Genomic DNA, 8,373 nt, shown 5'->3' on the forward strand with positions numbered 1-8,373 from the left:
TAGAAATTATCTAGAGGAAATAAAATGTTACATATGATTTTTCATAAAATGCCAGTTTTCAGTCTTTCTCTTCTTCTGCTTGTTTAACTTCTTTTTAAAAATATATTTATTTATTTATTTATTTGAGAGAGAGAAAGAGGGAAGGAGAGAGAGAGAGAGAGATAGGGAGAGAATGGGCATGCTAGGGCCACCAGCCACTGCAAATGAACTCCAGATGCATGTGAGCCTTTGTTCATCTGGATTACCTGGGTCCTGGAGAGTAGAAGTAGGATCCTTAGGCTTTGCAGGCAAATGCCTTAACTGCTAAGCCATCACTCCAGCCCTTGTTTACCTTCTTGTAAAATGGTCCTATTAAATTACAAAATGGACAGACATGGTGGTACATGCTTTTAATCCCAGAATTTGAGATGTAGAGATAGAAGGATTTCTGTGACCTTAAAACCAGCCTTCATTTTCACAAAATTCTGAATGGTAAATATCATTTACCATTTAAAATCAAACACTTTCTCCTCAGTATTACTTCCCTAAAGAGGGTGTGCACTACTGAAGGAGAATAAGAACAGAACAGCTATTGTTATAGGCAGTCAGCCAAGGACAGAGACCCAAGTAGATGATGCCACCTTGCCTTCCCTGGCAGGACTAGAACCCACATGTGATTCAGCTTCATCCAAGACAGCTGCAAGCAGTCCCTCAGTACCAGCTTCATGCTTCTTCCTCAGCTTAACACACATGTGTGCTGGCCCCTCCTGAGTCAGCTGGCCTCTTTGTTTTTGTTTAAATACATTTTTATTTATTTATTTGAAAGCATAGAGAGATAAAAGAGAGACAGATCGAGAGAATGGGCATGCCAGGGCCTCCAGCCACCATAAACAAACTCCAGATGTATGCATCACTATGTGTATCTGGCTCTATGTGGGTACTGGGAATCAAACCCAGGTAGTTAGACTTTGAAGTAAGTGCCTTAACCACTGAGCCATCTCTTCAGCCCCAGCTGGCCAGTAACTCAACCTAATCAGATGTCTCCCTTATACAACCAATTTTGATGATAAGGCTTATCCTAATTGGATGCTTCATCCATGTGAAGGTGACTAAATCACATGTATAAACTTCATTGGCTATTTCTCCTTCATCTGGATCTACACATGTATAAGTCTCTTGGTGTCCTTTTATCTTTAGTCAGGTTGAGACAGTGGTGGTGGGGGGGGGCACTTCTTTTTGTCTGTGTGCTGTCCTGCTTTGTTTTAGCCATGTTCTTGCTTTTTGACATTTCTTAAAGCTCTGAATCTCTCCCTTAGTCTTTCCTGTCCCCTTGTGTGAAGAGGATCTTTTGCCTTGCCCTTTCATTATTTGCTTTCTAGGTGTGTATTTGTGTGTGCCCAGACTTTTTCCTATGTGTGGGAGACTTTCTCCATCTCTCCTCCCCATTCCCAATTTGGCTGGGAAAGAGGAGAATCTCTTTTTGGCTTGGGCCTTCCTGTTAGTATTGCCTCTGCAATCTAACTCTACATAAAATAAATTTAATACTTCATTCTTTACCTTTCTCAGAGTCTGTGTTCTCAATTATTTGTTAACTTAAAGAAAGATACAAATTATAATATCCATGAGTCTGGTATCTCCTCCATCTATATAGAATTTAATCCTTCCCTAGAACCAGAATACTGCAACATTATGATGTTGCCACTTGATTAGGTTTTCCTTTCTTCTGATTATGTAAAGCTAAAGTTATATCCATGAACATAATTAATGAATAAATGGCATAAGATCAAGGATTAGTATATTAGTGACACGGTTATTATAATCTACTTGAAGTGAAAGGTAAGGCCACACTATTGTTTTCAAAGTATGGCTTCTAATCTGGCAAGATGGCTCAGAACATAAGAGCACTTGCAGGGAAAGTGTGAGGGCCAGAGATGGCCACATTTATTCTTAGTTCTGTTTCCTACTATGTGCAAAATACATCTGGGTATAATCACATGTAACTACAACCCCAGTCCTATAGAAAGTGGGATTTGCAGGCCAGTCTGTCTGACCGAAAAGAACATCAGAGATTTAGTGATACAGTCTGTCTCACTTAAATATATGGGTAGGCAAAAGAGGAAAACACCTGACATTCTTCTGTGGCCTGTGCAAGCATGGACATGGGCCTGCATACCCATGGGCTTCAGCCAAATGCATATCCTATACATATATACCCCATATACATACTTCACCATACACTGCACCATAATTCTATACACATATGGCAAAAACAGACAGATAGTTTGTGGCGTGCATGGTATTCGTGCAAGCCTCTAAAGACCAGTGCTGCTGCTACTACTGGTAACAATTAGTACCATATGTCATCTCAGGGGCTGTCAATGTTGTTTTCCTATTCGTCATTATACACCCACATTTATGGGCTGCTCAGAGATCTTCTGGGAGTGGTAATAAACTATTTGTCTTACGTTTTAGCGAAAATTACTGTAAGTGTTGAACAGAGGTATATTTTATAAGCTAAAAATGTATTGGAAATGTGTAATGCACCTGGCTAACAAAAGACAAAATAGTGCTACAGTGAGCAGGGCATGCAGTTACATCTATCTGTAAGAGATTTTGAAGAGAGAGTAAGTGAACCAGAAAAAAAAATATGGATACACAAGGAAGCACAAATCCCTTGCATTATGGGTCTAGTACCACCTCAATGATCTGAATTTAGCACTTCCTTTGGTAAGAAATCTAGCTTGAAGTCCTGGTGGGACCAAGATGTAGACTTCAAAATATCCACAGTCCACATATTTCCCAAATTCATAAGACCATTCTCATTCAGGTAGGAGCTATGAATATGTCCTTAGAGGAAATATTTTGGCCTCTTTCTTATTAAAATATATCATATTTTACATTTAAATGTATGAGTTATAAAAGGTATTTTCAACAATAAAGTAATTGAAATTTATCCTGTGTTCTCCAGAACTCATATCATCTCAAAATGTAAAGTTAAATTCCAAACATAGATTTCATATATATTTGAACCTGCAACTTTATCATATCTTGGAGTCTTAAATAATAGAGGAAGTGGCCGCTACTTGTTCTCATGATGACAATACCTAAACTAAATTTAATTTATATCTTTGTGGGAAAATAGATGTAGATGATTCTTCATTGTAATGTTGATATTAAATTTCTGCACCCTTAATATTAAGAAACTTATATAGAGATTTATATACCGTTATAAGTAATTTAATGCTGATAAAATTCCATTGTAAATGTTTTTTAGTTTGACAGGTGCTAGATGTTTTGAGGAACAAGGTTTTTGCATTATTTTTGTCTTGCAGTGCTTTGTTATTGGGTTTATGTTTTGAAGTAAGATCAAGTTTTAAAAATTTAGCAACTGAGTTGGAGAGATGACTCAGCAGTTAAAGGCACTTGCTTGCAAAGCACGATGGCTAGGGTGTGATTCCCCAGTACCTACACAAAGCCAGATGCATATGTCTGGAGTTCATTTACAATGGGATGAGGACTTGGCATGCTCATACACTCTCTCTTTCTCTTTCTATCTCTCTCTGCTTCTTTCTTTCTGTCTCTCTCGAGCTTGACTATCAAATGAATGAAATATTAAGTAATGACAAAAATTTTTAGATTCTTCTGTATATTACATCAATTGCAAATAATTCTAGAATGCTTATATATTTAACAATTTCCCAAAAGTCTTAAAAAGCAGGTGAAATATTTTCTGCAGTATTACACAAAGTATAATGCAAAACAAATGTACTTTTTCTTTTGTATATGTAATATCTTGCAATTCATGTTGTTCAGTTGTGTGATTTATATCATGAAATCCATAGACATATTTTCAATGACTTCCTAGTTCTGAAATTACATTCAAAAATTTTGTGGGAATAGATTATAAAATGGATTTTTATACTGTCACATTTTTCTGGGGAAGGATACTTGATTTCTTCCAGTTATCAGTGCACATCTACAGCATACAAAAATAAAAAAAAAAAAAAGGCCAGTGCCTCGGGTTCCAGATGTTGTGGGAGCCACAGCAGTTGCAGCTCAGGCAATTCAGTCCAGCCCTTAGTGGGAGCCACGTCCTAGCCAACAAGACCCTGAGGAGGATCTTCCAGAAGCGCCACCTCCAATATTTAGGAAAAACCATCACTGCAAGAACTCCCCACCCCCACCCCGGCTGCTTTTTTATACTCCCAGTGAAATACTATGACATCTGGCAGATCTACAATAAAGCAGAGGCCTGCTTTTGCCACAGCTGAGGAGGTGGATCCTTCCAAAGACATTCAGCACTGGGAAGCCCTGAAGCCAAAGGAGAGATACTTTATATTCTTTATATTCTTTCTTTGCTGTGAGTGATGGCATAGTAAATGAAAAATTGGTGGAGTGATTTAGCCAAGAAATTCAAATTGGGCTGGAGAGATGGTGTAGCGGTTGAGCGCTTGCCTGTGAAGCCTAAGGACCCCGGTTCAAGGCTCGGTTCCCCAGGTCCCACGTTAGCCAGATGCACAAGGGGGCGCACGCGTCTGGAGTTAGTTTGCAGAGGCTGGAAGCCCTGGCGCGCCCATTCTCTCTCTCTCCCTCTATCTGTCTTTCTCTCTGTGTCTGTCGCTCTCAAATAAATAAATTAAAAAAAAATTTTTTTTTAAAAGAAGTTCAAATTACAGAGCCCCACAGTTTCTATGGGCTCTAAATGGCCATGGAAAACATACATTCTGAGATGTACAGTCTCCTTATTGAAACTTATACTAAAGATTCCAAAGAAAGGGAATTCCTCTTCAATACTATTGCAACAATGCCTATGTGAAGAAGGCAGACTGGACCTTGCATTGGAATGGGGACAAAGAGGCTACCTATGCAGAATGTACTGTAGCTTTTCCTGCTGTGGAATGAATCTTCTTTTCTAGTTCCTTTGCATCAATATTCTGGCTCAAGAAATGGAGATTGATGCCCCTGCCTCACATTTTCCAATGAGCTTATTAGCCAAGATGAGGGTTTACAACTGTGATTTTGCCTGTCAGATATTCAAGCACTTGGCACACAAACCATGAGAGCATGGAGTCAAGGAAATAACTACCAACGCTGTCAGTATAGAACAGGGGTTCCACACAGAGGCCTTGCCTGTGAAGCTCATTGGAATGAGTTGCATGTTGATGAAGTAGTACATTGAAATCATAGCAGACAGGCTTATGCTGGACCTGGCTTTATTATTATTATTTATTTATTTATAACACAGGGAGAAAGGATGGGGAGGGAAAAAGAGGCAGATAAGAGAAAGGGAGTGCAGGGCCTCTAGCCCCTGCAAACAAACTTCAAATTCATTTACCACCTTGTGCATCTGTTTTATGTGGGTCCTGGGGAATCAAAGCTGGGTACTTTGGCTTTGCAGGCAAGTGTTTTAACCACTAAGCAATCTCTTCAGCCCTGGAGCTGGGTTTCAACAAGATTTTCAGACTAGAAAACCCACTCTGGCCCATCCTCTCTCTCTCTCTCTCTCTCTCTCTCACACACACACACACACACACACACACACACACAAATAAATAAAAATAAAATATATTTTAGAAAAAGAAAACCCATTTGAATTCATGGAGAATATTTCAGTGAACAGAAAGACTAACTCCTTTGTGAAGAGAGTAGGCAAGTGTTAGAGGATGGGGGTGATGTCAAGCCCAACAGATAATTCTTTTATCTTTGATGATGCTGATTTCTAAGTGAACTCAGCAAAGATGGGAGGTGTATTTTTGCTGTTGTTTTCAACTTGTTAATAAAAAGCCGCTAACGTGAATTGCATTACATCATGCATTGCCATTAAAGTTCATTGATGGCACCTGTAAAGCCGTGTCGCTCCCTCGGAACCAATCCTGCTCACTAGTGCTCGTTGTGTCACCTTGAAAGGAAAACTTACTTGAAACAAAGCTACTTGGATTCTTAGAGAAGACTGTATCATTGCTGGCTTTTGCAAGCATGCTGGCTGCCCATGACTTCATCCCAGCACTCACTGGTCATCAGAGCTTTAACCTGAGGTTACTCTCATTCCCACAGGATTGAGCATCATCACTTTCATAGGAGTTGAGATACTAGCCTTACTGCTATAACGTTTTCTTAACTAGTTTGTAAATAAAATTTGAATTTTGCACATAAGCATTTTACTGACAGGAGGAAAATCTTATTTATTATTTTCTATACCAGGTACTGAGTATTCTGTTTATCACTGGTGGCAACCCATTCAAAATTTAAGCAGGTTAATACTGACAAAACATATTTTTTTAAACAATTGTTTTCTTGCCGGGCGTGGTGGCACATGCCTTTAATCCCAGCACTCAGAAGGCAGAGGTAGGAGGATCACTGTGAGTTTGAGGCCACCCTGAGACTATGCAGTTATATCCAGGTCAGCCTGAGACAGAGTGAGACCCTACCTCAAAACACCAAAAAAAAAAAAAAAAAAAAAAAAAAGAATTGTTTTCTTTAGTGAATTTGAAATGCTCTTTAGTCAGCTTTAAAGCCAGTCCAGTGTATATCCCAATTCTAATCTGTTGGTGTCAGAAGTAGACAGGGTGTGTTTTACCCTGTTGTTTAGATAAAATGGCATGGTATCTCCTGTCTCAGCCAAGGTCATTGAGCACAGGGATCTTGTAATTTTGAGGTACCAGGAACGGAGAGATTATCTGGGCCCACTGCTAGTGACTTAGTCTTAAACTGATGCAGTATTGTTCTGTTTCATAAGTTACACTGTACCCACTGTCTGATTGATATGGTGATTCTTAAATGGTGTTCATAGGTAGCATCTAAGATTATATTACAGCTTGTCAAATCATCCATGAAAATTACAGCCTTGGTGGGTAACCAGTCATTCTCAGATTTTCTAAGAGATCCATGCAGTGAAAAGGAACCCATATCTAGAACTGGGAACCAGGTCAAAATCCTATAGAGACAAAGATTATGCTCTTCAATGGCAAACTCCCACTAGTTCTTGGCTAAAAGAGGGGCTACATCCATCAAACTCTCCCTAAATTAATAATGCTTATCCAACTTACCCTATGCTGACTACACTCTCCACTAAAGAATCTGCTTTTCTTTTTCAGAAGATAGCAAGACCCAAGGAGATAAACTACCCCTTGCACTTTAGTCAAACCCCAGCTGAAACTACAGAAGAATTGGGGAGATGAGTACAAGGGCTGCTTCCATGGTAAACCTGATAATCAATACCAGGGTGAAACAGACAGATGCTGAAGACACTCAACATCTACCATAGCAGAGATTCAGATGTTCCTAAGAGCTCATCATTGAAGTAGACTTAAAATACACCCACCACAGCTCAGTGAATTTTGCAGAAAAGAAGGTGGAAAGATTTTAAGAGCCACAGGTTGGATGTCATACCCAGAGGCATTACCACCCCCCACCCCATAACTGACTGCTGCTCTTATAACACATAACCCATAAGTCCATGGAAAATGCCTGCAACCTCACTGAGGAGGACCTCTAGTGGAATGGGGCAGAAAGAAGGAAAAAGATGGTACCAATGCATGATGTATCCATACTAAGTATGTCCTTAATAAAAAAAAAAGAAAGAAAGAAAGAAAGAAAGAAAGAAAGAAAGAAAGAAAGAAAGAAAGAAAAAGGAAAATAACCCATATAAGATCATGCTCCTCTGCAATTTTAAGCCAGGACTGAAGTTAAAGGAAAGGTGGGGGGAAGACTAATCAAAATATAAGAGAGTATGAATAAGTCATAAGGAAATCTACCTTTTTGAACAATAGAACACCCAGAACCCATAGATTGTTACTAGAAAATTTTCAGTGCCAGGGATGGGATACCTTGCAGTGAGTTGTTGGCAAGGGAGGTCACTAATGCCCCTACAACATTATAGGCCATTGCTGAGGCTCTTGATTTCCCAGCAGGGATAGATTGTAAGACCCTATTGCTAAAGACTCGGTACACTTGGGCTGCAAGGTCACTGAGAAATCCTGCTGGAGCTGAGCTGAAAACCTCCTCCATGTAGACCAGCTGACAGAAAGCTGGAAAAAGCTATGCTGCATACAGCTCAATGGAAGAGAGAAAATCACCAGTAGAGATATTCAATAGTGGACACTGAAAGCCTTAAAATTGGCCAAATGATCCAATGGGTACAATAGTGGCATGTCTGTTATGGGGGAAACTAATCTCTCTCTAATTGGACTGAAAGCTCACTCCATCGGAGGGATACATCCCTGATACTGAACACGTACAATGGGGGGAGTGATGATTGCTAGGGGTGTAATATCTGCTGGTGTCTGGCTAAATGTACACACTATGCTCACCAAACTGACTAGTAAGCACTTTTCTTAATGTTCATACCCATATATTAATGTTACTCTCACTTTTGGACATAGAAGCTTCTCTTTT

At 39.5% G+C, this 8,373-nt stretch overlaps 1 pseudogene; it reads left to right on the forward strand.

The window, feature by feature from the left end:
- The first annotated feature begins 4,007 nt into the window (after nt 1-4,007).
- LOC101596803 lies at nt 4,008-5,639 on the forward strand (annotated as a pseudogene).
- Nucleotides 5,640-8,373: the final 2,734 nt, after the last annotated feature.

The sequence above is a fragment of the Jaculus jaculus genome, chromosome 1 (genome assembly GCF_020740685.1).
Source record: "Jaculus jaculus isolate mJacJac1 chromosome 1, mJacJac1.mat.Y.cur, whole genome shotgun sequence".
NCBI classification, from domain to species: Eukaryota; Metazoa; Chordata; class Mammalia; order Rodentia; family Dipodidae; genus Jaculus; species Jaculus jaculus.